General features: G+C 41.7%; 10 non-coding genes across 10 annotated transcripts; all 10 read left to right on the top strand.

Moving 5' to 3' along the window:
- The first annotated feature begins 617 nt into the window (after positions 1–617).
- On the top strand, positions 618–811 carry LOC138361969 (U2 spliceosomal RNA). The gene has a single exon (XR_011227320.1). It is a non-coding gene; the product is annotated as a U2 spliceosomal RNA (small nuclear RNA).
- A 2,591-nt stretch (positions 812–3,402) lies between these two features.
- On the top strand, positions 3,403–3,596 carry LOC138361968 (U2 spliceosomal RNA). The gene has a single exon (XR_011227319.1). It is a non-coding gene; the product is annotated as a U2 spliceosomal RNA (small nuclear RNA).
- A 2,591-nt stretch (positions 3,597–6,187) lies between these two features.
- On the top strand, positions 6,188–6,381 carry LOC138361966 (U2 spliceosomal RNA). The gene has a single exon (XR_011227318.1). It is a non-coding gene; the product is annotated as a U2 spliceosomal RNA (small nuclear RNA).
- Positions 6,382–8,983: 2,602 nt separating this feature from the next.
- LOC138361965 (U2 spliceosomal RNA) lies at positions 8,984–9,177 on the top strand. The gene has a single exon (XR_011227317.1). It is a non-coding gene; the product is annotated as a U2 spliceosomal RNA (small nuclear RNA).
- Positions 9,178–11,764: 2,587 nt separating this feature from the next.
- Positions 11,765–11,958, top strand: LOC138361964 (U2 spliceosomal RNA). Its single transcript, XR_011227316.1, has one exon. It is a non-coding gene; the product is annotated as a U2 spliceosomal RNA (small nuclear RNA).
- A 2,598-nt stretch (positions 11,959–14,556) lies between these two features.
- On the top strand, positions 14,557–14,750 carry LOC138361988 (U2 spliceosomal RNA). Its single transcript, XR_011227340.1, has one exon. It is a non-coding gene; the product is annotated as a U2 spliceosomal RNA (small nuclear RNA).
- A 2,598-nt stretch (positions 14,751–17,348) lies between these two features.
- Positions 17,349–17,542, top strand: LOC138361987 (U2 spliceosomal RNA). Its single transcript, XR_011227339.1, has one exon. It is a non-coding gene; the product is annotated as a U2 spliceosomal RNA (small nuclear RNA).
- Positions 17,543–20,133: 2,591 nt separating this feature from the next.
- LOC138361986 (U2 spliceosomal RNA) lies at positions 20,134–20,327 on the top strand. Its single transcript, XR_011227338.1, has one exon. It is a non-coding gene; the product is annotated as a U2 spliceosomal RNA (small nuclear RNA).
- Positions 20,328–22,914: 2,587 nt separating this feature from the next.
- Positions 22,915–23,108, top strand: LOC138361975 (U2 spliceosomal RNA). Its single transcript, XR_011227327.1, has one exon. It is a non-coding gene; the product is annotated as a U2 spliceosomal RNA (small nuclear RNA).
- A 2,598-nt stretch (positions 23,109–25,706) lies between these two features.
- LOC138361963 (U2 spliceosomal RNA) lies at positions 25,707–25,900 on the top strand. Its single transcript, XR_011227315.1, has one exon. It is a non-coding gene; the product is annotated as a U2 spliceosomal RNA (small nuclear RNA).
- The last annotated feature ends 2,071 nt before the right edge of the window (positions 25,901–27,971 follow it).

Below are 27,971 nucleotides of genomic sequence, written 5' to 3'. Positions count from 1 at the left end.
CGCCTCTCGCCTCTCGCTTCTCGTCACCCAGCCCTGCCTCACTTCGCCTCGTCTCCGGTTTATGAAAACGATGTATCAAGCAAAGTGTTAGATGTGAAAAAGTCGTGATATATATACAAAAATGTAATAGTTGGCGCGTAATAGTGCTGTTCGTTTTCTGTTATGGTATCAGAGAGAGAGAACGTCTCCTATTTATATTTGTTGACGAGCGTTGGCGATAACAGGCCCCTTGCACTTTTAATTCGTTATTGTACTTTTCAAAAGCTGTAGCTACCTTAAGACACATGACAAATGAAGGTTTATATATTAGAGTTAAGCGCTATACTCCCTGGCCAGGAGCGAATTCGTGAAACGCCACGCGAGTCTGTTTACCACTTTGCCGCCAGTTACATATTCACTACTCATGAACGAAACCATGTAATATCATGAATTTGCATATATATATAAATTCATTGATCAGGTAAGAAATAGTTAAAGCCTTTACTGCATGGCGTTTATATGTATGCTTGAATTCGAATATTACCCAACGATAATCACATGCCCTTTTGCAATTGAAACTCGCTACGTGGTTTCCAGCCGCAATTGTTGCCTGGTGTTGCAGAGCAACCATGACTCCTATCGCTTCTCGGCCTATCGGCTTAGATCAAAGTGTAGTATCTGTTCTTATCAGCTTTATATCTGATACGATCCCCATGTGGGATCCTTGATATTAAACTGATTTTTTGCAACATGGCGAAGTGCTAGGAGCTTGCTCCACCTTTGCCGCGGATCGGCCCGGTATTGCAGTACCTCTGGGATCGGTCCACTCCCTTCGGGGAGACCAAAAACAACCCTATCAACTAGTCAAAATCAAGTAGGAGACGATGATGTTAATTGGTTATGTACATTAATGAATCGTGTTAATTTGATTTGCAGTAATTACTTCACACCAGCCAGCATCGTATGAGGAAAAAACCTTGGAACGAGCAGCAGAAGTGAGTCGTCAGTCGAGTCCGGGTTTGATGGGTCGAAGCTGAACAACTGGAACGAGTTAGAGGGAAGGAAGGAAGGAAGGAAGGAAGGAAGGAAGGAAGGAAGGAAGGAAGGAAGGAAGGAAGGAAGGAAGGAAGGAGGAGAAAGAAGGAGAGTGAGGTGAGTAATATCATTTAATAACTTTAGATTAAAGATTATGTGCGAGCAGCAAATACGATGGTCGGTCGGTCTGGAAGGAAAGAAGTTGATTTTATGAATGGGGGGTTGCCAGTTAGTGCAATATTAATTGATTTTGTTTGTTTTCTGAGATAGGTTATATAGGGTGAAGTTTTTGTCTATTTATATAAGTGTGGAAACTGGTTTAGGTAGCTTAGTGGTTGGTTATGAAAAGGCTGGTAGAGATGGGTTGAATAGTGTTAGGCTTGTGTTTGCGTTTAGTGGAGAACTGGATTTGGTATTTAAATGGCATCTAATATGACGTGGTCATTGTGCAAATAAACTCTAAATCAACGGGTTTACTATGATCGAGAACCTAACTATAATAGTTACCCATTGTTGGCATGCTCTTCTCTTTTTTTACGAAATTACTTACTCACTCTCCCTTGTGAGTGTGGAGTGGTGTGTATATCACTCGGAATTCCTTAGTCGGCTTTGACAGCGAAATTATATTCACACACACATCAAGATCAGACGTTTATCTATTTAATTTACCATTGCTGCAATGTACCAATGCGTAATAAAGACGAAATTCGACTTGAGATGGAGGGAGGTGTTGCTTTGGTGTGGTCTTACACGGCAACTCAACGATCGTTTGCCACTTCCACGCTTGCCAGCCGGCCAGCCACTAGCCTCAAAGTGAATTCTAGTGTCTTGATTAGCTTTACAGTCCATCATTTACCTCAATACACACTAACAATGTGTATTTATATACTTCAATCGAGCATTCGATGCACATATTCACCTGTAATATATACGTCAACGAAACCCAGAACCCACCCAAGTTCAAGCACACCTGCACTCTCACCTCTCTCCATTTTAATGCTAGTTTCCTAATTAGATTTCAAATGATTCATTCACCTCTCTAAACGCCACCACCGTCCGTATATTTACATATTTTATTTAGGCAATGTATGCAGGCACACATTCATTCATTCATTCATTCATTCATTCATTCATTCATTCATTCATTCATTCATTCACGTAAAATAACGAATAAAATTGATATAGAATCTACTATAATTTGCAAAGCGACCAACCACCAAATGTCATTGTGAAAGCTAGTTTCGTAATTAGCTTTGCAATACTTCATTTACCTCCCTAAACACCAACAATGAGTGAGTATTTGTATACTCGGTAAAAGCGATGGATGGATTTCGTACACATTCACATATATTAAGCAATGAATTTGCAATAGTACCTACAGTACTCAGACTTCTCGAATTACTTACATCTTGTTATATCTTAACTTTGTTGTTCACTCAACAACAGAGTCGTTTTCCAGGGAATCACGTTATGTTAGATGATGCATCGCCTCGCCTCGCCTCGCCTCGCATGGCATCGAATCGCATGTCATTGCATCGCATCGCATTGAACTGCATGGTATTGAATCACAAGGCATTGAATGGCATGGCATGGCATGGCATGGCATGGCATGGCATGGCATGGCATGGCATGGCGTCACGTCTCTCGTCTCTAGTCTCTAGTCTCTAGTCTCTAGTCTCTCGTCTCTCGTCTCTCGTCTCTCGTCTCTCGTCTCTCGTCTCTCGTCTCTAGCCTCTAGCCTCTAGCCTCTAGCCTCTCGCCTCTCGCCTCTCGCCTCTCGCCTCTCGCTTCTCGTCACCCAGCCCTGCCTCACTTCGCCTCGTCTCCGGTTTATGAAAACGATGTATCAAGCAAAGTGTTAGATGTGAAAAAGTCGTGATATATATACAAAAATGTAATAGTTGGCGCGTAATAGTGCTGTTCGTTTTCTGTTATGGTATCAGAGAGAGAGAACGTCTCCTATTTATATTTGTTGACGAGCGTTGGCGATAACAGGCCCCTTGCACTTTTAATTCGTTATTGTACTTTTCAAAAGCTGTAGCTACCTTAAGACACATGACAAATGAAGGTTTATATATTAGAGTTAAGCGCTATACTCCCTGGCCAGGAGCGAATTCGTGAAACGCCACGCGAGTCTGTTTACCACTTTGCCGCCAGTTACATATTCACTACTCATGAACGAAACCATGTAATATCATGAATTTGCATATATATATAAATTCATTGATCAGGTAAGAAATAGTTAAAGCCTTTACTGCATGGCGTTTATATGTATGCTTGAATTCGAATATTACCCAACGATAATCACATGCCCTTTTGCAATTGAAACTCGCTACGTGGTTTCCAGCCGCAATTGTTGCCTGGTGTTGCAGAGCAACCATGACTCCTATCGCTTCTCGGCCTATCGGCTTAGATCAAAGTGTAGTATCTGTTCTTATCAGCTTTATATCTGATACGATCCCCATGTGGGATCCTTGATATTAAACTGATTTTTTGCAACATGGCGAAGTGCTAGGAGCTTGCTCCACCTTTGCCGCGGATCGGCCCGGTATTGCAGTACCTCTGGGATCGGTCCACTCCCTTCGGGGAGACCAAAAACAACCCTATCAACTAGTCAAAATCAAGTAGGAGACGATGATGTTAATTGGTTATGTACATTAATGAATCGTGTTAATTTGATTTGCAGTAATTACTTCACACCAGCCAGCATCGTATGAGGAAAAAACCTTGGAACGAGCAGCAGAAGTGAGTCGTCAGTCGAGTCCGGGTTTGATGGGTCGAAGCTGAACAACTGGAACGAGTTAGAGGGAAGGAAGGAAGGAAGGAAGGAAGGAAGGAAGGAAGGAAGGAAGGAAGGAAGGAAGGAAGGAAGGAAGGAAGGAGGAGAAAGAAGGAGAGTGAGGTGAGTAATATCATTTAATAACTTTAGATTAAAGATTATGTGCGAGCAGCAAATACGATGGTCGGTCGGTCTGGAAGGAAAGAAGTTGATTTTATGAATGGGGGGTTGCCAGTTAGTGCAATATTAATTGATTTTGTTTGTTTTCTGAGATAGGTTATATAGGGTGAAGTTTTTGTCTATTTATATAAGTGTGGAAACTGGTTTAGGTAGCTTAGTGGTTGGTTATGAAAAGGCTGGTAGAGATGGGTTGAATAGTGTTAGGCTTGTGTTTGCGTTTAGTGGAGAACTGGATTTGGTATTTAAATGGCATCTAATATGACGTGGTCATTGTGCAAATAAACTCTAAATCAACGGGTTTACTATGATCGAGAACCTAACTATAATAGTTACCCATTGTTGGCATGCTCTTCTCTTTTTTTACGAAATTACTTACTCACTCTCCCTTGTGAGTGTGGAGTGGTGTGTATATCACTCGGAATTCCTTAGTCGGCTTTGACAGCGAAATTATATTCACACACACATCAAGATCAGACGTTTATCTATTTAATTTACCATTGCTGCAATGTACCAATGCGTAATAAAGACGAAATTCGACTTGAGATGGAGGGAGGTGTTGCTTTGGTGTGGTCTTACACGGCAACTCAACGATCGTTTGCCACTTCCACGCTTGCCAGCCGGCCAGCCACTAGCCTCAAAGTGAATTCTAGTGTCTTGATTAGCTTTACAGTCCATCATTTACCTCAATACACACTAACAATGTGTATTTATATACTTCAATCGAGCATTCGATGCACATATTCACCTGTAATATATACGTCAACGAAACCCAGAACCCACCCAAGTTCAAGCACACCTGCACTCTCACCTCTCTCCATTTTAATGCTAGTTTCCTAATTAGATTTCAAATGATTCATTCACCTCTCTAAACGCCACCACCGTCCGTATATTTACATATTTTATTTAGGCAATGTATGCAGGCACACATTCATTCATTCATTCATTCATTCATTCATTCATTCATTCATTCATTCATTCATTCACGTAAAATAACGAATAAAATTGATATAGAATCTACTATAATTTGCAAAGCGACCAACCACCAAATGTCATTGTGAAAGCTAGTTTCGTAATTAGCTTTGCAATACTTCATTTACCTCCCTAAACACCAACAATGAGTGAGTATTTGTATACTCGGTAAAAGCGATGGATGGATTTCGTACACATTCACATATATTAAGCAATGAATTTGCAATAGTACCTACAGTACTCAGACTTCTCGAATTACTTACATCTTGTTATATCTTAACTTTGTTGTTCACTCAACAACAGAGTCGTTTTCCAGGGAATCACGTTATGTTAGATGATGCATCGCCTCGCCTCGCCTCGCCTCGCATGGCATCGAATCGCATGTCATTGCATCGCATCGCATTGAACTGCATGGTATTGAATCACAAGGCATTGAATGGCATGGCATGGCATGGCATGGCATGGCATGGCATGGCATGGCATGGCATGGCGTCACGTCTCTCGTCTCTAGTCTCTAGTCTCTAGTCTCTAGTCTCTCGTCTCTCGTCTCTCGTCTCTCGTCTCTCGTCTCTCGTCTCTCGTCTCTAGCCTCTAGCCTCTAGCCTCTAGCCTCTCGCCTCTCGCCTCTCGCCTCTCGCCTCTCGCTTCTCGTCACCCAGCCCTGCCTCACTTCGCCTCGTCTCCGGTTTATGAAAACGATGTATCAAGCAAAGTGTTAGATGTGAAAAAGTCGTGATATATATACAAAAATGTAATAGTTGGCGCGTAATAGTGCTGTTCGTTTTCTGTTATGGTATCAGAGAGAGAGAACGTCTCCTATTTATATTTGTTGACGAGCGTTGGCGATAACAGGCCCCTTGCACTTTTAATTCGTTATTGTACTTTTCAAAAGCTGTAGCTACCTTAAGACACATGACAAATGAAGGTTTATATATTAGAGTTAAGCGCTATACTCCCTGGCCAGGAGCGAATTCGTGAAACGCCACGCGAGTCTGTTTACCACTTTGCCGCCAGTTACATATTCACTACTCATGAACGAAACCATGTAATATCATGAATTTGCATATATATATAAATTCATTGATCAGGTAAGAAATAGTTAAAGCCTTTACTGCATGGCGTTTATATGTATGCTTGAATTCGAATATTACCCAACGATAATCACATGCCCTTTTGCAATTGAAACTCGCTACGTGGTTTCCAGCCGCAATTGTTGCCTGGTGTTGCAGAGCAACCATGACTCCTATCGCTTCTCGGCCTATCGGCTTAGATCAAAGTGTAGTATCTGTTCTTATCAGCTTTATATCTGATACGATCCCCATGTGGGATCCTTGATATTAAACTGATTTTTTGCAACATGGCGAAGTGCTAGGAGCTTGCTCCACCTTTGCCGCGGATCGGCCCGGTATTGCAGTACCTCTGGGATCGGTCCACTCCCTTCGGGGAGACCAAAAACAACCCTATCAACTAGTCAAAATCAAGTAGGAGACGATGATGTTAATTGGTTATGTACATTAATGAATCGTGTTAATTTGATTTGCAGTAATTACTTCACACCAGCCAGCATCGTATGAGGAAAAAACCTTGGAACGAGCAGCAGAAGTGAGTCGTCAGTCGAGTCCGGGTTTGATGGGTCGAAGCTGAACAACTGGAACGAGTTAGAGGGAAGGAAGGAAGGAAGGAAGGAAGGAAGGAAGGAAGGAAGGAAGGAAGGAAGGAAGGAAGGAAGGAAGGAAGGAAGGAGGAGAAAGAAGGAGAGTGAGGTGAGTAATATCATTTAATAACTTTAGATTAAAGATTATGTGCGAGCAGCAAATACGATGGTCGGTCGGTCTGGAAGGAAAGAAGTTGATTTTATGAATGGGGGGTTGCCAGTTAGTGCAATATTAATTGATTTTGTTTGTTTTCTGAGATAGGTTATATAGGGTGAAGTTTTTGTCTATTTATATAAGTGTGGAAACTGGTTTAGGTAGCTTAGTGGTTGGTTATGAAAAGGCTGGTAGAGATGGGTTGAATAGTGTTAGGCTTGTGTTTGCGTTTAGTGGAGAACTGGATTTGGTATTTAAATGGCATCTAATATGACGTGGTCATTGTGCAAATAAACTCTAAATCAACGGGTTTACTATGATCGAGAACCTAACTATAATAGTTACCCATTGTTGGCATGCTCTTCTCTTTTTTTACGAAATTACTTACTCACTCTCCCTTGTGAGTGTGGAGTGGTGTGTATATCACTCGGAATTCCTTAGTCGGCTTTGACAGCGAAATTATATTCACACACACATCAAGATCAGACGTTTATCTATTTAATTTACCATTGCTGCAATGTACCAATGCGTAATAAAGACGAAATTCGACTTGAGATGGAGGGAGGTGTTGCTTTGGTGTGGTCTTACACGGCAACTCAACGATCGTTTGCCACTTCCACGCTTGCCAGCCGGCCAGCCACTAGCCTCAAAGTGAATTCTAGTGTCTTGATTAGCTTTACAGTCCATCATTTACCTCAATACACACTAACAATGTGTATTTATATACTTCAATCGAGCATTCGATGCACATATTCACCTGTAATATATACGTCAACGAAACCCAGAACCCACCCAAGTTCAAGCACACCTGCACTCTCACCTCTCTCCATTTTAATGCTAGTTTCCTAATTAGATTTCAAATGATTCATTCACCTCTCTAAACGCCACCACCGTCCGTATATTTACATATTTTATTTAGGCAATGTATGCAGGCACACATTCATTCATTCATTCATTCATTCATTCATTCATTCATTCATTCATTCATTCATTCACGTAAAATAACGAATAAAATTGATATAGAATCTACTATAATTTGCAAAGCGACCAACCACCAAATGTCATTGTGAAAGCTAGTTTCGTAATTAGCTTTGCAATACTTCATTTACCTCCCTAAACACCAACAATGAGTGAGTATTTGTATACTCGGTAAAAGCGATGGATGGATTTCGTACACATTCACATATATTAAGCAATGAATTTGCAATAGTACCTACAGTACTCAGACTTCTCGAATTACTTACATCTTGTTATATCTTAACTTTGTTGTTCACTCAACAACAGAGTCGTTTTCCAGGGAATCACGTTATGTTAGATGATGCATCGCCTCGCCTCGCCTCGCCTCGCATGGCATCGAATCGCATGTCATTGCATCGCATCGCATTGAACTGCATGGTATTGAATCACAAGGCATTGAATGGCATGGCATGGCATGGCATGGCATGGCATGGCATGGCATGGCATGGCATGGCGTCACGTCTCTCGTCTCTAGTCTCTAGTCTCTAGTCTCTAGTCTCTCGTCTCTCGTCTCTCGTCTCTCGTCTCTCGTCTCTCGTCTCTCGTCTCTCGTCTCTAGCCTCTAGCCTCTAGCCTCTAGCCTCTCGCCTCTCGCCTCTCGCCTCTCGCCTCTCGCTTCTCGTCACCCAGCCCTGCCTCACTTCGCCTCGTCTCCGGTTTATGAAAACGATGTATCAAGCAAAGTGTTAGATGTGAAAAAGTCGTGATATATATACAAAAATGTAATAGTTGGCGCGTAATAGTGCTGTTCGTTTTCTGTTATGGTATCAGAGAGAGAGAACGTCTCCTATTTATATTTGTTGACGAGCGTTGGCGATAACAGGCCCCTTGCACTTTTAATTCGTTATTGTACTTTTCAAAAGCTGTAGCTACCTTAAGACACATGACAAATGAAGGTTTATATATTAGAGTTAAGCGCTATACTCCCTGGCCAGGAGCGAATTCGTGAAACGCCACGCGAGTCTGTTTACCACTTTGCCGCCAGTTACATATTCACTACTCATGAACGAAACCATGTAATATCATGAATTTGCATATATATATAAATTCATTGATCAGGTAAGAAATAGTTAAAGCCTTTACTGCATGGCGTTTATATGTATGCTTGAATTCGAATATTACCCAACGATAATCACATGCCCTTTTGCAATTGAAACTCGCTACGTGGTTTCCAGCCGCAATTGTTGCCTGGTGTTGCAGAGCAACCATGACTCCTATCGCTTCTCGGCCTATCGGCTTAGATCAAAGTGTAGTATCTGTTCTTATCAGCTTTATATCTGATACGATCCCCATGTGGGATCCTTGATATTAAACTGATTTTTTGCAACATGGCGAAGTGCTAGGAGCTTGCTCCACCTTTGCCGCGGATCGGCCCGGTATTGCAGTACCTCTGGGATCGGTCCACTCCCTTCGGGGAGACCAAAAACAACCCTATCAACTAGTCAAAATCAAGTAGGAGACGATGATGTTAATTGGTTATGTACATTAATGAATCGTGTTAATTTGATTTGCAGTAATTACTTCACACCAGCCAGCATCGTATGAGGAAAAAACCTTGGAACGAGCAGCAGAAGTGAGTCGTCAGTCGAGTCCGGGTTTGATGGGTCGAAGCTGAACAACTGGAACGAGTTAGAGGGAAGGAAGGAAGGAAGGAAGGAAGGAAGGAAGGAAGGAAGGAAGGAAGGAAGGAAGGAAGGAAGGAAGGAGGAGAAAGAAGGAGAGTGAGGTGAGTAATATCATTTAATAACTTTAGATTAAAGATTATGTGCGAGCAGCAAATACGATGGTCGGTCGGTCTGGAAGGAAAGAAGTTGATTTTATGAATGGGGGGTTGCCAGTTAGTGCAATATTAATTGATTTTGTTTGTTTTCTGAGATAGGTTATATAGGGTGAAGTTTTTGTCTATTTATATAAGTGTGGAAACTGGTTTAGGTAGCTTAGTGGTTGGTTATGAAAAGGCTGGTAGAGATGGGTTGAATAGTGTTAGGCTTGTGTTTGCGTTTAGTGGAGAACTGGATTTGGTATTTAAATGGCATCTAATATGACGTGGTCATTGTGCAAATAAACTCTAAATCAACGGGTTTACTATGATCGAGAACCTAACTATAATAGTTACCCATTGTTGGCATGCTCTTCTCTTTTTTTACGAAATTACTTACTCACTCTCCCTTGTGAGTGTGGAGTGGTGTGTATATCACTCGGAATTCCTTAGTCGGCTTTGACAGCGAAATTATATTCACACACACATCAAGATCAGACGTTTATCTATTTAATTTACCATTGCTGCAATGTACCAATGCGTAATAAAGACGAAATTCGACTTGAGATGGAGGGAGGTGTTGCTTTGGTGTGGTCTTACACGGCAACTCAACGATCGTTTGCCACTTCCACGCTTGCCAGCCGGCCAGCCACTAGCCTCAAAGTGAATTCTAGTGTCTTGATTAGCTTTACAGTCCATCATTTACCTCAATACACACTAACAATGTGTATTTATATACTTCAATCGAGCATTCGATGCACATATTCACCTGTAATATATACGTCAACGAAACCCAGAACCCACCCAAGTTCAAGCACACCTGCACTCTCACCTCTCTCCATTTTAATGCTAGTTTCCTAATTAGATTTCAAATGATTCATTCACCTCTCTAAACGCCACCACCGTCCGTATATTTACATATTTTATTTAGGCAATGTATGCAGGCACACATTCATTCATTCATTCATTCATTCATTCATTCATTCATTCATTCATTCATTCATTCACGTAAAATAACGAATAAAATTGATATAGAATCTACTATAATTTGCAAAGCGACCAACCACCAAATGTCATTGTGAAAGCTAGTTTCGTAATTAGCTTTGCAATACTTCATTTACCTCCCTAAACACCAACAATGAGTGAGTATTTGTATACTCGGTAAAAGCGATGGATGGATTTCGTACACATTCACATATATTAAGCAATGAATTTGCAATAGTACCTACAGTACTCAGACTTCTCGAATTACTTACATCTTGTTATATCTTAACTTTGTTGTTCACTCAACAACAGAGTCGTTTTCCAGGGAATCACGTTATGTTAGATGATGCATCGCCTCGCCTCGCCTCGCCTCGCATGGCATCGAATCGCATGTCATTGCATCGCATCGCATTGAACTGCATGGTATTGAATCACAAGGCATTGAATGGCATGGCATGGCATGGCATGGCATGGCATGGCATGGCATGGCATGGCATGGCGTCACGTCTCTCGTCTCTAGTCTCTAGTCTCTAGTCTCTAGTCTCTCGTCTCTCGTCTCTCGTCTCTCGTCTCTCGTCTCTCGTCTCTCGTCTCTAGCCTCTAGCCTCTAGCCTCTAGCCTCTCGCCTCTCGCCTCTCGCCTCTCGCCTCTCGCTTCTCGTCACCCAGCCCTGCCTCACTTCGCCTCGTCTCCGGTTTATGAAAACGATGTATCAAGCAAAGTGTTAGATGTGAAAAAGTCGTGATATATATACAAAAATGTAATAGTTGGCGCGTAATAGTGCTGTTCGTTTTCTGTTATGGTATCAGAGAGAGAGAACGTCTCCTATTTATATTTGTTGACGAGCGTTGGCGATAACAGGCCCCTTGCACTTTTAATTCGTTATTGTACTTTTCAAAAGCTGTAGCTACCTTAAGACACATGACAAATGAAGGTTTATATATTAGAGTTAAGCGCTATACTCCCTGGCCAGGAGCGAATTCGTGAAACGCCACGCGAGTCTGTTTACCACTTTGCCGCCAGTTACATATTCACTACTCATGAACGAAACCATGTAATATCATGAATTTGCATATATATATAAATTCATTGATCAGGTAAGAAATAGTTAAAGCCTTTACTGCATGGCGTTTATATGTATGCTTGAATTCGAATATTACCCAACGATAATCACATGCCCTTTTGCAATTGAAACTCGCTACGTGGTTTCCAGCCGCAATTGTTGCCTGGTGTTGCAGAGCAACCATGACTCCTATCGCTTCTCGGCCTATCGGCTTAGATCAAAGTGTAGTATCTGTTCTTATCAGCTTTATATCTGATACGATCCCCATGTGGGATCCTTGATATTAAACTGATTTTTTGCAACATGGCGAAGTGCTAGGAGCTTGCTCCACCTTTGCCGCGGATCGGCCCGGTATTGCAGTACCTCTGGGATCGGTCCACTCCCTTCGGGGAGACCAAAAACAACCCTATCAACTAGTCAAAATCAAGTAGGAGACGATGATGTTAATTGGTTATGTACATTAATGAATCGTGTTAATTTGATTTGCAGTAATTACTTCACACCAGCCAGCATCGTATGAGGAAAAAACCTTGGAACGAGCAGCAGAAGTGAGTCGTCAGTCGAGTCCGGGTTTGATGGGTCGAAGCTGAACAACTGGAACGAGTTAGAGGGAAGGAAGGAAGGAAGGAAGGAAGGAAGGAAGGAAGGAAGGAAGGAAGGAAGGAAGGAAGGAAGGAAGGAAGGAGGAGAAAGAAGGAGAGTGAGGTGAGTAATATCATTTAATAACTTTAGATTAAAGATTATGTGCGAGCAGCAAATACGATGGTCGGTCGGTCTGGAAGGAAAGAAGTTGATTTTATGAATGGGGGGTTGCCAGTTAGTGCAATATTAATTGATTTTGTTTGTTTTCTGAGATAGGTTATATAGGGTGAAGTTTTTGTCTATTTATATAAGTGTGGAAACTGGTTTAGGTAGCTTAGTGGTTGGTTATGAAAAGGCTGGTAGAGATGGGTTGAATAGTGTTAGGCTTGTGTTTGCGTTTAGTGGAGAACTGGATTTGGTATTTAAATGGCATCTAATATGACGTGGTCATTGTGCAAATAAACTCTAAATCAACGGGTTTACTATGATCGAGAACCTAACTATAATAGTTACCCATTGTTGGCATGCTCTTCTCTTTTTTTACGAAATTACTTACTCACTCTCCCTTGTGAGTGTGGAGTGGTGTGTATATCACTCGGAATTCCTTAGTCGGCTTTGACAGCGAAATTATATTCACACACACATCAAGATCAGACGTTTATCTATTTAATTTACCATTGCTGCAATGTACCAATGCGTAATAAAGACGAAATTCGACTTGAGATGGAGGGAGGTGTTGCTTTGGTGTGGTCTTACACGGCAACTCAACGATCGTTTGCCACTTCCACGCTTGCCAGCCGGCCAGCCACTAGCCTCAAAGTGAATTCTAGTGTCTTGATTAGCTTTACAGTCCATCATTTACCTCAATACACACTAACAATGTGTATTTATATACTTCAATCGAGCATTCGATGCACATATTCACCTGTAATATATACGTCAACGAAACCCAGAACCCACCCAAGTTCAAGCACACCTGCACTCTCACCTCTCTCCATTTTAATGCTAGTTTCCTAATTAGATTTCAAATGATTCATTCACCTCTCTAAACGCCACCACCGTCCGTATATTTACATATTTTATTTAGGCAATGTATGCAGGCACACATTCATTCATTCATTCATTCATTCATTCATTCATTCATTCATTCATTCATTCATTCACGTAAAATAACGAATAAAATTGATATAGAATCTACTATAATTTGCAAAGCGACCAACCACCAAATGTCATTGTGAAAGCTAGTTTCGTAATTAGCTTTGCAATACTTCATTTACCTCCCTAAACACCAACAATGAGTGAGTATTTGTATACTCGGTAAAAGCGATGGATGGATTTCGTACACATTCACATATATTAAGCAATGAATTTGCAATAGTACCTACAGTACTCAGACTTCTCGAATTACTTACATCTTGTTATATCTTAACTTTGTTGTTCACTCAACAACAGAGTCGTTTTCCAGGGAATCACGTTATGTTAGATGATGCATCGCCTCGCCTCGCCTCGCCTCGCATGGCATCGAATCGCATGTCATTGCATCGCATCGCATTGAACTGCATGGTATTGAATCACAAGGCATTGAATGGCATGGCATGGCATGGCATGGCATGGCATGGCATGGCATGGCATGGCATGGCGTCACGTCTCTCGTCTCTAGTCTCTAGTCTCTAGTCTCTAGTCTCTCGTCTCTCGTCTCTCGTCTCTCGTCTCTCGTCTCTCGTCTCTCGTCTCTCGTCTCTAGCCTCTAGCCTCTAGCCTCTAGCCTCTCGCCTCTCGCCTCTCGCCTCTCGCCTCTCGCTTCTCGTCACCCAGCCCTGCCTCACTTCGCCTCGTCTCCGGTTTATGAAAACGATGTATCAAGCAAAGTGTTAGATGTGAAAAAGTCGTGATATATATACAAAAATGTAATAGTTGGCGCGTAATAGTGCTGTTCGTTTTCTGTTATGGTATCAGAGAGAGAGAACGTCTCCTATTTATATTTGTTGACGAGCGTTGGCGATAACAGGCCCCTTGCACTTTTAATTCGTTATTGTACTTTTCAAAAGCTGTAGCTACCTTAAGACACATGACAAATGAAGGTTTATATATTAGAGTTAAGCGCTATACTCCCTGGCCAGGAGCGAATTCGTGAAACGCCACGCGAGTCTGTTTACCACTTTGCCGCCAGTTACATATTCACTACTCATGAACGAAACCATGTAATATCATGAATTTGCATATATATATAAATTCATTGATCAGGTAAGAAATAGTTAAAGCCTTTACTGCATGGCGTTTATATGTATGCTTGAATTCGAATATTACCCAACGATAATCACATGCCCTTTTGCAATTGAAACTCGCTACGTGGTTTCCAGCCGCAATTGTTGCCTGGTGTTGCAGAGCAACCATGACTCCTATCGCTTCTCGGCCTATCGGCTTAGATCAAAGTGTAGTATCTGTTCTTATCAGCTTTATATCTGATACGATCCCCATGTGGGATCCTTGATATTAAACTGATTTTTTGCAACATGGCGAAGTGCTAGGAGCTTGCTCCACCTTTGCCGCGGATCGGCCCGGTATTGCAGTACCTCTGGGATCGGTCCACTCCCTTCGGGGAGACCAAAAACAACCCTATCAACTAGTCAAAATCAAGTAGGAGACGATGATGTTAATTGGTTATGTACATTAATGAATCGTGTTAATTTGATTTGCAGTAATTACTTCACACCAGCCAGCATCGTATGAGGAAAAAACCTTGGAACGAGCAGCAGAAGTGAGTCGTCAGTCGAGTCCGGGTTTGATGGGTCGAAGCTGAACAACTGGAACGAGTTAGAGGGAAGGAAGGAAGGAAGGAAGGAAGGAAGGAAGGAAGGAAGGAAGGAAGGAAGGAAGGAAGGAAGGAAGGAAGGAGGAGAAAGAAGGAGAGTGAGGTGAGTAATATCATTTAATAACTTTAGATTAAAGATTATGTGCGAGCAGCAAATACGATGGTCGGTCGGTCTGGAAGGAAAGAAGTTGATTTTATGAATGGGGGGTTGCCAGTTAGTGCAATATTAATTGATTTTGTTTGTTTTCTGAGATAGGTTATATAGGGTGAAGTTTTTGTCTATTTATATAAGTGTGGAAACTGGTTTAGGTAGCTTAGTGGTTGGTTATGAAAAGGCTGGTAGAGATGGGTTGAATAGTGTTAGGCTTGTGTTTGCGTTTAGTGGAGAACTGGATTTGGTATTTAAATGGCATCTAATATGACGTGGTCATTGTGCAAATAAACTCTAAATCAACGGGTTTACTATGATCGAGAACCTAACTATAATAGTTACCCATTGTTGGCATGCTCTTCTCTTTTTTTACGAAATTACTTACTCACTCTCCCTTGTGAGTGTGGAGTGGTGTGTATATCACTCGGAATTCCTTAGTCGGCTTTGACAGCGAAATTATATTCACACACACATCAAGATCAGACGTTTATCTATTTAATTTACCATTGCTGCAATGTACCAATGCGTAATAAAGACGAAATTCGACTTGAGATGGAGGGAGGTGTTGCTTTGGTGTGGTCTTACACGGCAACTCAACGATCGTTTGCCACTTCCACGCTTGCCAGCCGGCCAGCCACTAGCCTCAAAGTGAATTCTAGTGTCTTGATTAGCTTTACAGTCCATCATTTACCTCAATACACACTAACAATGTGTATTTATATACTTCAATCGAGCATTCGATGCACATATTCACCTGTAATATATACGTCAACGAAACCCAGAACCCACCCAAGTTCAAGCACACCTGCACTCTCACCTCTCTCCATTTTAATGCTAGTTTCCTAATTAGATTTCAAATGATTCATTCACCTCTCTAAACGCCACCACCGTCCGTATATTTACATATTTTATTTAGGCAATGTATGCAGGCACACATTCATTCATTCATTCATTCATTCATTCATTCATTCATTCATTCATTCATTCATTCACGTAAAATAACGAATAAAATTGATATAGAATCTACTATAATTTGCAAAGCGACCAACCACCAAATGTCATTGTGAAAGCTAGTTTCGTAATTAGCTTTGCAATACTTCATTTACCTCCCTAAACACCAACAATGAGTGAGTATTTGTATACTCGGTAAAAGCGATGGATGGATTTCGTACACATTCACATATATTAAGCAATGAATTTGCAATAGTACCTACAGTACTCAGACTTCTCGAATTACTTACATCTTGTTATATCTTAACTTTGTTGTTCACTCAACAACAGAGTCGTTTTCCAGGGAATCACGTTATGTTAGATGATGCATCGCCTCGCCTCGCCTCGCCTCGCATGGCATCGAATCGCATGTCATTGCATCGCATCGCATTGAACTGCATGGTATTGAATCACAAGGCATTGAATGGCATGGCATGGCATGGCATGGCATGGCATGGCATGGCATGGCATGGCATGGCGTCACGTCTCTCGTCTCTAGTCTCTAGTCTCTAGTCTCTAGTCTCTCGTCTCTCGTCTCTCGTCTCTCGTCTCTCGTCTCTCGTCTCTCGTCTCTCGTCTCTAGCCTCTAGCCTCTAGCCTCTAGCCTCTCGCCTCTCGCCTCTCGCCTCTCGCCTCTCGCTTCTCGTCACCCAGCCCTGCCTCACTTCGCCTCGTCTCCGGTTTATGAAAACGATGTATCAAGCAAAGTGTTAGATGTGAAAAAGTCGTGATATATATACAAAAATGTAATAGTTGGCGCGTAATAGTGCTGTTCGTTTTCTGTTATGGTATCAGAGAGAGAGAACGTCTCCTATTTATATTTGTTGACGAGCGTTGGCGATAACAGGCCCCTTGCACTTTTAATTCGTTATTGTACTTTTCAAAAGCTGTAGCTACCTTAAGACACATGACAAATGAAGGTTTATATATTAGAGTTAAGCGCTATACTCCCTGGCCAGGAGCGAATTCGTGAAACGCCACGCGAGTCTGTTTACCACTTTGCCGCCAGTTACATATTCACTACTCATGAACGAAACCATGTAATATCATGAATTTGCATATATATATAAATTCATTGATCAGGTAAGAAATAGTTAAAGCCTTTACTGCATGGCGTTTATATGTATGCTTGAATTCGAATATTACCCAACGATAATCACATGCCCTTTTGCAATTGAAACTCGCTACGTGGTTTCCAGCCGCAATTGTTGCCTGGTGTTGCAGAGCAACCATGACTCCTATCGCTTCTCGGCCTATCGGCTTAGATCAAAGTGTAGTATCTGTTCTTATCAGCTTTATATCTGATACGATCCCCATGTGGGATCCTTGATATTAAACTGATTTTTTGCAACATGGCGAAGTGCTAGGAGCTTGCTCCACCTTTGCCGCGGATCGGCCCGGTATTGCAGTACCTCTGGGATCGGTCCACTCCCTTCGGGGAGACCAAAAACAACCCTATCAACTAGTCAAAATCAAGTAGGAGACGATGATGTTAATTGGTTATGTACATTAATGAATCGTGTTAATTTGATTTGCAGTAATTACTTCACACCAGCCAGCATCGTATGAGGAAAAAACCTTGGAACGAGCAGCAGAAGTGAGTCGTCAGTCGAGTCCGGGTTTGATGGGTCGAAGCTGAACAACTGGAACGAGTTAGAGGGAAGGAAGGAAGGAAGGAAGGAAGGAAGGAAGGAAGGAAGGAAGGAAGGAAGGAAGGAAGGAAGGAAGGAAGGAGGAGAAAGAAGGAGAGTGAGGTGAGTAATATCATTTAATAACTTTAGATTAAAGATTATGTGCGAGCAGCAAATACGATGGTCGGTCGGTCTGGAAGGAAAGAAGTTGATTTTATGAATGGGGGGTTGCCAGTTAGTGCAATATTAATTGATTTTGTTTGTTTTCTGAGATAGGTTATATAGGGTGAAGTTTTTGTCTATTTATATAAGTGTGGAAACTGGTTTAGGTAGCTTAGTGGTTGGTTATGAAAAGGCTGGTAGAGATGGGTTGAATAGTGTTAGGCTTGTGTTTGCGTTTAGTGGAGAACTGGATTTGGTATTTAAATGGCATCTAATATGACGTGGTCATTGTGCAAATAAACTCTAAATCAACGGGTTTACTATGATCGAGAACCTAACTATAATAGTTACCCATTGTTGGCATGCTCTTCTCTTTTTTTACGAAATTACTTACTCACTCTCCCTTGTGAGTGTGGAGTGGTGTGTATATCACTCGGAATTCCTTAGTCGGCTTTGACAGCGAAATTATATTCACACACACATCAAGATCAGACGTTTATCTATTTAATTTACCATTGCTGCAATGTACCAATGCGTAATAAAGACGAAATTCGACTTGAGATGGAGGGAGGTGTTGCTTTGGTGTGGTCTTACACGGCAACTCAACGATCGTTTGCCACTTCCACGCTTGCCAGCCGGCCAGCCACTAGCCTCAAAGTGAATTCTAGTGTCTTGATTAGCTTTACAGTCCATCATTTACCTCAATACACACTAACAATGTGTATTTATATACTTCAATCGAGCATTCGATGCACATATTCACCTGTAATATATACGTCAACGAAACCCAGAACCCACCCAAGTTCAAGCACACCTGCACTCTCACCTCTCTCCATTTTAATGCTAGTTTCCTAATTAGATTTCAAATGATTCATTCACCTCTCTAAACGCCACCACCGTCCGTATATTTACATATTTTATTTAGGCAATGTATGCAGGCACACATTCATTCATTCATTCATTCATTCATTCATTCATTCATTCATTCATTCATTCATTCACGTAAAATAACGAATAAAATTGATATAGAATCTACTATAATTTGCAAAGCGACCAACCACCAAATGTCATTGTGAAAGCTAGTTTCGTAATTAGCTTTGCAATACTTCATTTACCTCCCTAAACACCAACAATGAGTGAGTATTTGTATACTCGGTAAAAGCGATGGATGGATTTCGTACACATTCACATATATTAAGCAATGAATTTGCAATAGTACCTACAGTACTCAGACTTCTCGAATTACTTACATCTTGTTATATCTTAACTTTGTTGTTCACTCAACAACAGAGTCGTTTTCCAGGGAATCACGTTATGTTAGATGATGCATCGCCTCGCCTCGCCTCGCCTCGCATGGCATCGAATCGCATGTCATTGCATCGCATCGCATTGAACTGCATGGTATTGAATCACAAGGCATTGAATGGCATGGCATGGCATGGCATGGCATGGCATGGCATGGCATGGCATGGCATGGCGTCACGTCTCTCGTCTCTAGTCTCTAGTCTCTAGTCTCTAGTCTCTCGTCTCTCGTCTCTCGTCTCTCGTCTCTCGTCTCTCGTCTCTCGTCTCTAGCCTCTAGCCTCTAGCCTCTAGCCTCTCGCCTCTCGCCTCTCGCCTCTCGCCTCTCGCTTCTCGTCACCCAGCCCTGCCTCACTTCGCCTCGTCTCCGGTTTATGAAAACGATGTATCAAGCAAAGTGTTAGATGTGAAAAAGTCGTGATATATATACAAAAATGTAATAGTTGGCGCGTAATAGTGCTGTTCGTTTTCTGTTATGGTATCAGAGAGAGAGAACGTCTCCTATTTATATTTGTTGACGAGCGTTGGCGATAACAGGCCCCTTGCACTTTTAATTCGTTATTGTACTTTTCAAAAGCTGTAGCTACCTTAAGACACATGACAAATGAAGGTTTATATATTAGAGTTAAGCGCTATACTCCCTGGCCAGGAGCGAATTCGTGAAACGCCACGCGAGTCTGTTTACCACTTTGCCGCCAGTTACATATTCACTACTCATGAACGAAACCATGTAATATCATGAATTTGCATATATATATAAATTCATTGATCAGGTAAGAAATAGTTAAAGCCTTTACTGCATGGCGTTTATATGTATGCTTGAATTCGAATATTACCCAACGATAATCACATGCCCTTTTGCAATTGAAACTCGCTACGTGGTTTCCAGCCGCAATTGTTGCCTGGTGTTGCAGAGCAACCATGACTCCTATCGCTTCTCGGCCTATCGGCTTAGATCAAAGTGTAGTATCTGTTCTTATCAGCTTTATATCTGATACGATCCCCATGTGGGATCCTTGATATTAAACTGATTTTTTGCAACATGGCGAAGTGCTAGGAGCTTGCTCCACCTTTGCCGCGGATCGGCCCGGTATTGCAGTACCTCTGGGATCGGTCCACTCCCTTCGGGGAGACCAAAAACAACCCTATCAACTAGTCAAAATCAAGTAGGAGACGATGATGTTAATTGGTTATGTACATTAATGAATCGTGTTAATTTGATTTGCAGTAATTACTTCACACCAGCCAGCATCGTATGAGGAAAAAACCTTGGAACGAGCAGCAGAAGTGAGTCGTCAGTCGAGTCCGGGTTTGATGGGTCGAAGCTGAACAACTGGAACGAGTTAGAGGGAAGGAAGGAAGGAAGGAAGGAAGGAAGGAAGGAAGGAAGGAAGGAAGGAAGGAAGGAAGGAAGGAAGGAGGAGAAAGAAGGAGAGTGAGGTGAGTAATATCATTTAATAACTTTAGATTAAAGATTATGTGCGAGCAGCAAATACGATGGTCGGTCGGTCTGGAAGGAAAGAAGTTGATTTTATGAATGGGGGGTTGCCAGTTAGTGCAATATTAATTGATTTTGTTTGTTTTCTGAGATAGGTTATATAGGGTGAAGTTTTTGTCTATTTATATAAGTGTGGAAACTGGTTTAGGTAGCTTAGTGGTTGGTTATGAAAAGGCTGGTAGAGATGGGTTGAATAGTGTTAGGCTTGTGTTTGCGTTTAGTGGAGAACTGGATTTGGTATTTAAATGGCATCTAATATGACGTGGTCATTGTGCAAATAAACTCTAAATCAACGGGTTTACTATGATCGAGAACCTAACTATAATAGTTACCCATTGTTGGCATGCTCTTCTCTTTTTTTACGAAATTACTTACTCACTCTCCCTTGTGAGTGTGGAGTGGTGTGTATATCACTCGGAATTCCTTAGTCGGCTTTGACAGCGAAATTATATTCACACACACATCAAGATCAGACGTTTATCTATTTAATTTACCATTGCTGCAATGTACCAATGCGTAATAAAGACGAAATTCGACTTGAGATGGAGGGAGGTGTTGCTTTGGTGTGGTCTTACACGGCAACTCAACGATCGTTTGCCACTTCCACGCTTGCCAGCCGGCCAGCCACTAGCCTCAAAGTGAATTCTAGTGTCTTGATTAGCTTTACAGTCCATCATTTACCTCAATACACACTAACAATGTGTATTTATATACTTCAATCGAGCATTCGATGCACATATTCACCTGTAATATATACGTCAACGAAACCCAGAACCCACCCAAGTTCAAGCACACCTGCACTCTCACCTCTCTCCATTTTAATGCTAGTTTCCTAATTAGATTTCAAATGATTCATTCACCTCTCTAAACGCCACCACCGTCCGTATATTTACATATTTTATTTAGGCAATGTATGCAGGCACACATTCATTCATTCATTCATTCATTCATTCATTCATTCATTCATTCATTCATTCATTCACGTAAAATAACGAATAAAATTGATATAGAATCTACTATAATTTGCAAAGCGACCAACCACCAAATGTCATTGTGAAAGCTAGTTTCGTAATTAGCTTTGCAATACTTCATTTACCTCCCTAAACACCAACAATGAGTGAGTATTTGTATACTCGGTAAAAGCGATGGATGGATTTCGTACACATTCACATATATTAAGCAATGAATTTGCAATAGTACCTACAGTACTCAGACTTCTCGAATTACTTACATCTTGTTATATCTTAACTTTGTTGTTCACTCAACAACAGAGTCGTTTTCCAGGGAATCACGTTATGTTAGATGATGCATCGCCTCGCCTCGCCTCGCCTCGCATGGCATCGAATCGCATGTCATTGCATCGCATCGCATTGAACTGCATGGTATTGAATCACAAGGCATTGAATGGCATGGCATGGCATGGCATGGCATGGCATGGCATGGCATGGCATGGCATGGCGTCACGTCTCTCGTCTCTAGTCTCTAGTCTCTAGTCTCTAGTCTCTCGTCTCTCGTCTCTCGTCTCTCGTCTCTCGTCTCTCGTCTCTCGTCTCTAGCCTCTAGCCTCTAGCCTCTAGCCTCTCGCCTCTCGCCTCTCGCCTCTCGCCTCTCGCTTCTCGTCACCCAGCCCTGCCTCACTTCGCCTCGTCTCCGGTTTATGAAAACGATGTATCAAGCAAAGTGTTAGATGTGAAAAAGTCGTGATATATATACAAAAATGTAATAGTTGGCGCGTAATAGTGCTGTTCGTTTTCTGTTATGGTATCAGAGAGAGAGAACGTCTCCTATTTATATTTGTTGACGAGCGTTGGCGATAACAGGCCCCTTGCACTTTTAATTCGTTATTGTACTTTTCAAAAGCTGTAGCTACCTTAAGACACATGACAAATGAAGGTTTATATATTAGAGTTAAGCGCTATACTCCCTGGCCAGGAGCGAATTCGTGAAACGCCACGCGAGTCTGTTTACCACTTTGCCGCCAGTTACATATTCACTACTCATGAACGAAACCATGTAATATCATGAATTTGCATATATATATAAATTCATTGATCAGGTAAGAAATAGTTAAAGCCTTTACTGCATGGCGTTTATATGTATGCTTGAATTCGAATATTACCCAACGATAATCACATGCCCTTTTGCAATTGAAACTCGCTACGTGGTTTCCAGCCGCAATTGTTGCCTGGTGTTGCAGAGCAACCATGACTCCTATCGCTTCTCGGCCTATCGGCTTAGATCAAAGTGTAGTATCTGTTCTTATCAGCTTTATATCTGATACGATCCCCATGTGGGATCCTTGATATTAAACTGATTTTTTGCAACATGGCGAAGTGCTAGGAGCTTGCTCCACCTTTGCCGCGGATCGGCCCGGTATTGCAGTACCTCTGGGATCGGTCCACTCCCTTCGGGGAGACCAAAAACAACCCTATCAACTAGTCAAAATCAAGTAGGAGACGATGATGTTAATTGGTTATGTACATTAATGAATCGTGTTAATTTGATTTGCAGTAATTACTTCACACCAGCCAGCATCGTATGAGGAAAAAACCTTGGAACGAGCAGCAGAAGTGAGTCGTCAGTCGAGTCCGGGTTTGATGGGTCGAAGCTGAACAACTGGAACGAGTTAGAGGGAAGGAAGGAAGGAAGGAAGGAAGGAAGGAAGGAAGGAAGGAAGGAAGGAAGGAAGGAAGGAAGGAAGGAAGGAGGAGAAAGAAGGAGAGTGAGGTGAGTAATATCATTTAATAACTTTAGATTAAAGATTATGTGCGAGCAGCAAATACGATGGTCGGTCGGTCTGGAAGGAAAGAAGTTGATTTTATGAATGGGGGGTTGCCAGTTAGTGCAATATTAATTGATTTTGTTTGTTTTCTGAGATAGGTTATATAGGGTGAAGTTTTTGTCTATTTATATAAGTGTGGAAACTGGTTTAGGTAGCTTAGTGGTTGGTTATGAAAAGGCTGGTAGAGATGGGTTGAATAGTGTTAGGCTTGTGTTTGCGTTTAGTGGAGAACTGGATTTGGTATTTAAATGGCATCTAATATGACGTGGTCATTGTGCAAATAAACTCTAAATCAACGGGTTTACTATGATCGAGAACCTAACTATAATAGTTACCCATTGTTGGCATGCTCTTCTCTTTTTTTACGAAATTACTTACTCACTCTCCCTTGTGAGTGTGGAGTGGTGTGTATATCACTCGGAATTCCTTAGTCGGCTTTGACAGCGAAATTATATTCACACACACATCAAGATCAGACGTTTATCTATTTAATTTACCATTGCTGCAATGTACCAATGCGTAATAAAGACGAAATTCGACTTGAGATGGAGGGAGGTGTTGCTTTGGTGTGGTCTTACACGGCAACTCAACGATCGTTTGCCACTTCCACGCTTGCCAGCCGGCCAGCCACTAGCCTCAAAGTGAATTCTAGTGTCTTGATTAGCTTTACAGTCCATCATTTACCTCAATACACACTAACAATGTGTATTTATATACTTCAATCGAGCATTCGATGCACATATTCACCTGTAATATATACGTCAACGAAACCCAGAACCCACCCAAGTTCAAGCACACCTGCACTCTCACCTCTCTCCATTTTAATGCTAGTTTCCTAATTAGATTTCAAATGATTCATTCACCTCTCTAAACGCCACCACCGTCCGTATATTTACATATTTTATTTAGGCAATGTATGCAGGCACACATTCATTCATTCATTCATTCATTCATTCATTCATTCATTCATTCATTCATTCATTCACGTAAAATAACGAATAAAATTGATATAGAATCTACTATAATTTGCAAAGCGACCAACCACCAAATGTCATTGTGAAAGCTAGTTTCGTAATTAGCTTTGCAATACTTCATTTACCTCCCTAAACACCAACAATGAGTGAGTATTTGTATACTCGGTAAAAGCGATGGATGGATTTCGTACACATTCACATATATTAAGCAATGAATTTGCAATAGTACCTACAGTACTCAGACTTCTCGAATTACTTACATCTTGTTATATCTTAACTTTGTTGTTCACTCAACAACAGAGTCGTTTTCCAGGGAATCACGTTATGTTAGATGATGCATCGCCTCGCCTCGCCTCGCCTCGCATGGCATCGAATCGCATGTCATTGCATCGCATCGCATTGAACTGCATGGTATTGAATCACAAGGCATTGAATGGCATGGCATGGCATGGCATGGCATGGCATGGCATGGCATGGCATGGCATGGCGTCACGTCTCTCGTCTCTAGTCTCTAGTCTCTAGTCTCTAGTCTCTCGTCTCTCGTCTCTCGTCTCTCGTCTCTCGTCTCTCGTCTCTCGTCTCTCGTCTCTAGCCTCTAGCCTCTAGCCTCTAGCCTCTCGCCTCTCGCCTCTCGCCTCTCGCCTCTCGCTTCTCGTCACCCAGCCCTGCCTCACTTCGCCTCGTCTCCGGTTTATGAAAACGATGTATCAAGCAAAGTGTTAGATGTGAAAAAGTCGTGATATATATACAAAAATGTAATAGTTGGCGCGTAATAGTGCTGTTCGTTTTCTGTTATGGTATCAGAGAGAGAGAACGTCTCCTATTTATATTTGTTGACGAGCGTTGGCGATAACAGGCCCCTTGCACTTTTAATTCGTTATTGTACTTTTCAAAAGCTGTAGCTACCTTAAGACACATGACAAATGAAGGTTTATATATTAGAGTTAAGCGCTATACTCCCTGGCCAGGAGCGAATTCGTGAAACGCCACGCGAGTCTGTTTACCACTTTGCCGCCAGTTACATATTCACTACTCATGAACGAAACCATGTAATATCATGAATTTGCATATATATATAAATTCATTGATCAGGTAAGAAATAGTTAAAGCCTTTACTGCATGGCGTTTATATGTATGCTTGAATTCGAATATTACCCAACGATAATCACATGCCCTTTTGCAATTGAAACTCGCTACGTGGTTTCCAGCCGCAATTGTTGCCTGGTGTTGCAGAGCAACCATGACTCCTATCGCTTCTCGGCCTATCGGCTTAGATCAAAGTGTAGTATCTGTTCTTATCAGCTTTATATCTGATACGATCCCCATGTGGGATCCTTGATATTAAACTGATTTTTTGCAACATGGCGAAGTGCTAGGAGCTTGCTCCACCTTTGCCGCGGATCGGCCCGGTATTGCAGTACCTCTGGGATCGGTCCACTCCCTTCGGGGAGACCAAAAACAACCCTATCAACTAGTCAAAATCAAGTAGGAGACGATGATGTTAATTGGTTATGTACATTAATGAATCGTGTTAATTTGATTTGCAGTAATTACTTCACACCAGCCAGCATCGTATGAGGAAAAAACCTTGGAACGAGCAGCAGAAGTGAGTCGTCAGTCGAGTCCGGGTTTGATGGGTCGAAGCTGAACAACTGGAACGAGTTAGAGGGAAGGAAGGAAGGAAGGAAGGAAGGAAGGAAGGAAGGAAGGAAGGAAGGAAGGAAGGAAGGAAGGAAGGAAGGAGGAGAAAGAAGGAGAGTGAGGTGAGTAATATCATTTAATAACTTTAGATTAAAGATTATGTGCGAGCAGCAAATACGATGGTCGGTCGGTCTGGAAGGAAAGAAGTTGATTTTATGAATGGGGGGTTGCCAGTTAGTGCAATATTAATTGATTTTGTTTGTTTTCTGAGATAGGTTATATAGGGTGAAGTTTTTGTCTATTTATATAAGTGTGGAAACTGGTTTAGGTAGCTTAGTGGTTGGTTATGAAAAGGCTGGTAGAGATGGGTTGAATAGTGTTAGGCTTGTGTTTGCGTTTAGTGGAGAACTGGATTTGGTATTTAAATGGCATCTAATATGACGTGGTCATTGTGCAAATAAACTCTAAATCAACGGGTTTACTATGATCGAGAACCTAACTATAATAGTTACCCATTGTTGGCATGCTCTTCTCTTTTTTTACGAAATTACTTACTCACTCTCCCTTGTGAGTGTGGAGTGGTGTGTATATCACTCGGAATTCCTTAGTCGGCTTTGACAGCGAAATTATATTCACACACACATCAAGATCAGACGTTTATCTATTTAATTTACCATTGCTGCAATGTACCAATGCGTAATAAAGACGAAATTCGACTTGAGATGGAGGGAGGTGTTGCTTTGGTGTGGTCTTACACGGCAACTCAACGATCGTTTGCCACTTCCACGCTTGCCAGCCGGCCAGCCACTAGCCTCAAAGTGAATTCTAGTGTCTTGATTAGCTTTACAGTCCATCATTTACCTCAATACACACTAACAATGTGTATTTATATACTTCAATCGAGCATTCGATGCACATATTCACCTGTAATATATACGTCAACGAAACCCAGAACCCACCCAAGTTCAAGCACACCTGCACTCTCACCTCTCTCCATTTTAATGCTAGTTTCCTAATTAGATTTCAAATGATTCATTCACCTCTCTAAACGCCACCACCGTCCGTATATTTACATATTTTATTTAGGCAATGTATGCAGGCACACATTCATTCATTCATTCATTCATTCATTCATTCATTCATTCATTCATTCATTCATTCACGTAAAATAACGAATAAAATTGATATAGAATCTACTATAATTTGCAAAGCGACCAACCACCAAATGTCATTGTGAAAGCTAGTTTCGTAATTAGCTTTGCAATACTTCATTTACCTCCCTAAACACCAACAATGAGTGAGTATTTGTATACTCGGTAAAAGCGATGGATGGATTTCGTACACATTCACATATATTAAGCAATGAATTTGCAATAGTACCTACAGTACTCAGACTTCTCGAATTACTTACATCTTGTTATATCTTAACTTTGTTGTTCACTCAACAACAGAGTCGTTTTCCAGGGAATCACGTTATGTTAGATGATGCATCGCCTCGCCTCGCCTCGCCTCGCATGGCATCGAATCGCATGTCATTGCATCGCATCGCATTGAACTGCATGGTATTGAATCACAAGGCATTGAATGGCATGGCATGGCATGGCATGGCATGGCATGGCATGGCATGGCATGGCATGGCGTCACGTCTCTCGTCTCTAGTCTCTAGTCTCTAGTCTCTAGTCTCTCGTCTCTCGTCTCTCGTCTCTCGTCTCTCGTCTCTCGTCTCTCGTCTCTAGCCTCTAGCCTCTAGCCTCTAGCCTCTCGCCTCTCGCCTCTCGCCTCTCGCCTCTCGCTTCTCGTCACCCAGCCCTGCCTCACTTCGCCTCGTCTCCGGTTTATGAAAACGATGTATCAAGCAAAGTGTTAGATGTGA

The sequence above is a fragment of the Procambarus clarkii genome, unplaced genomic scaffold (assembly GCF_040958095.1).
Source record: "Procambarus clarkii isolate CNS0578487 unplaced genomic scaffold, FALCON_Pclarkii_2.0 HiC_scaffold_1024, whole genome shotgun sequence".
In the NCBI taxonomy this organism is placed as follows: Eukaryota; Metazoa; Arthropoda; class Malacostraca; order Decapoda; family Cambaridae; genus Procambarus; species Procambarus clarkii.
This window is presented reverse-complemented; position numbering and strand designations above follow the sequence as displayed.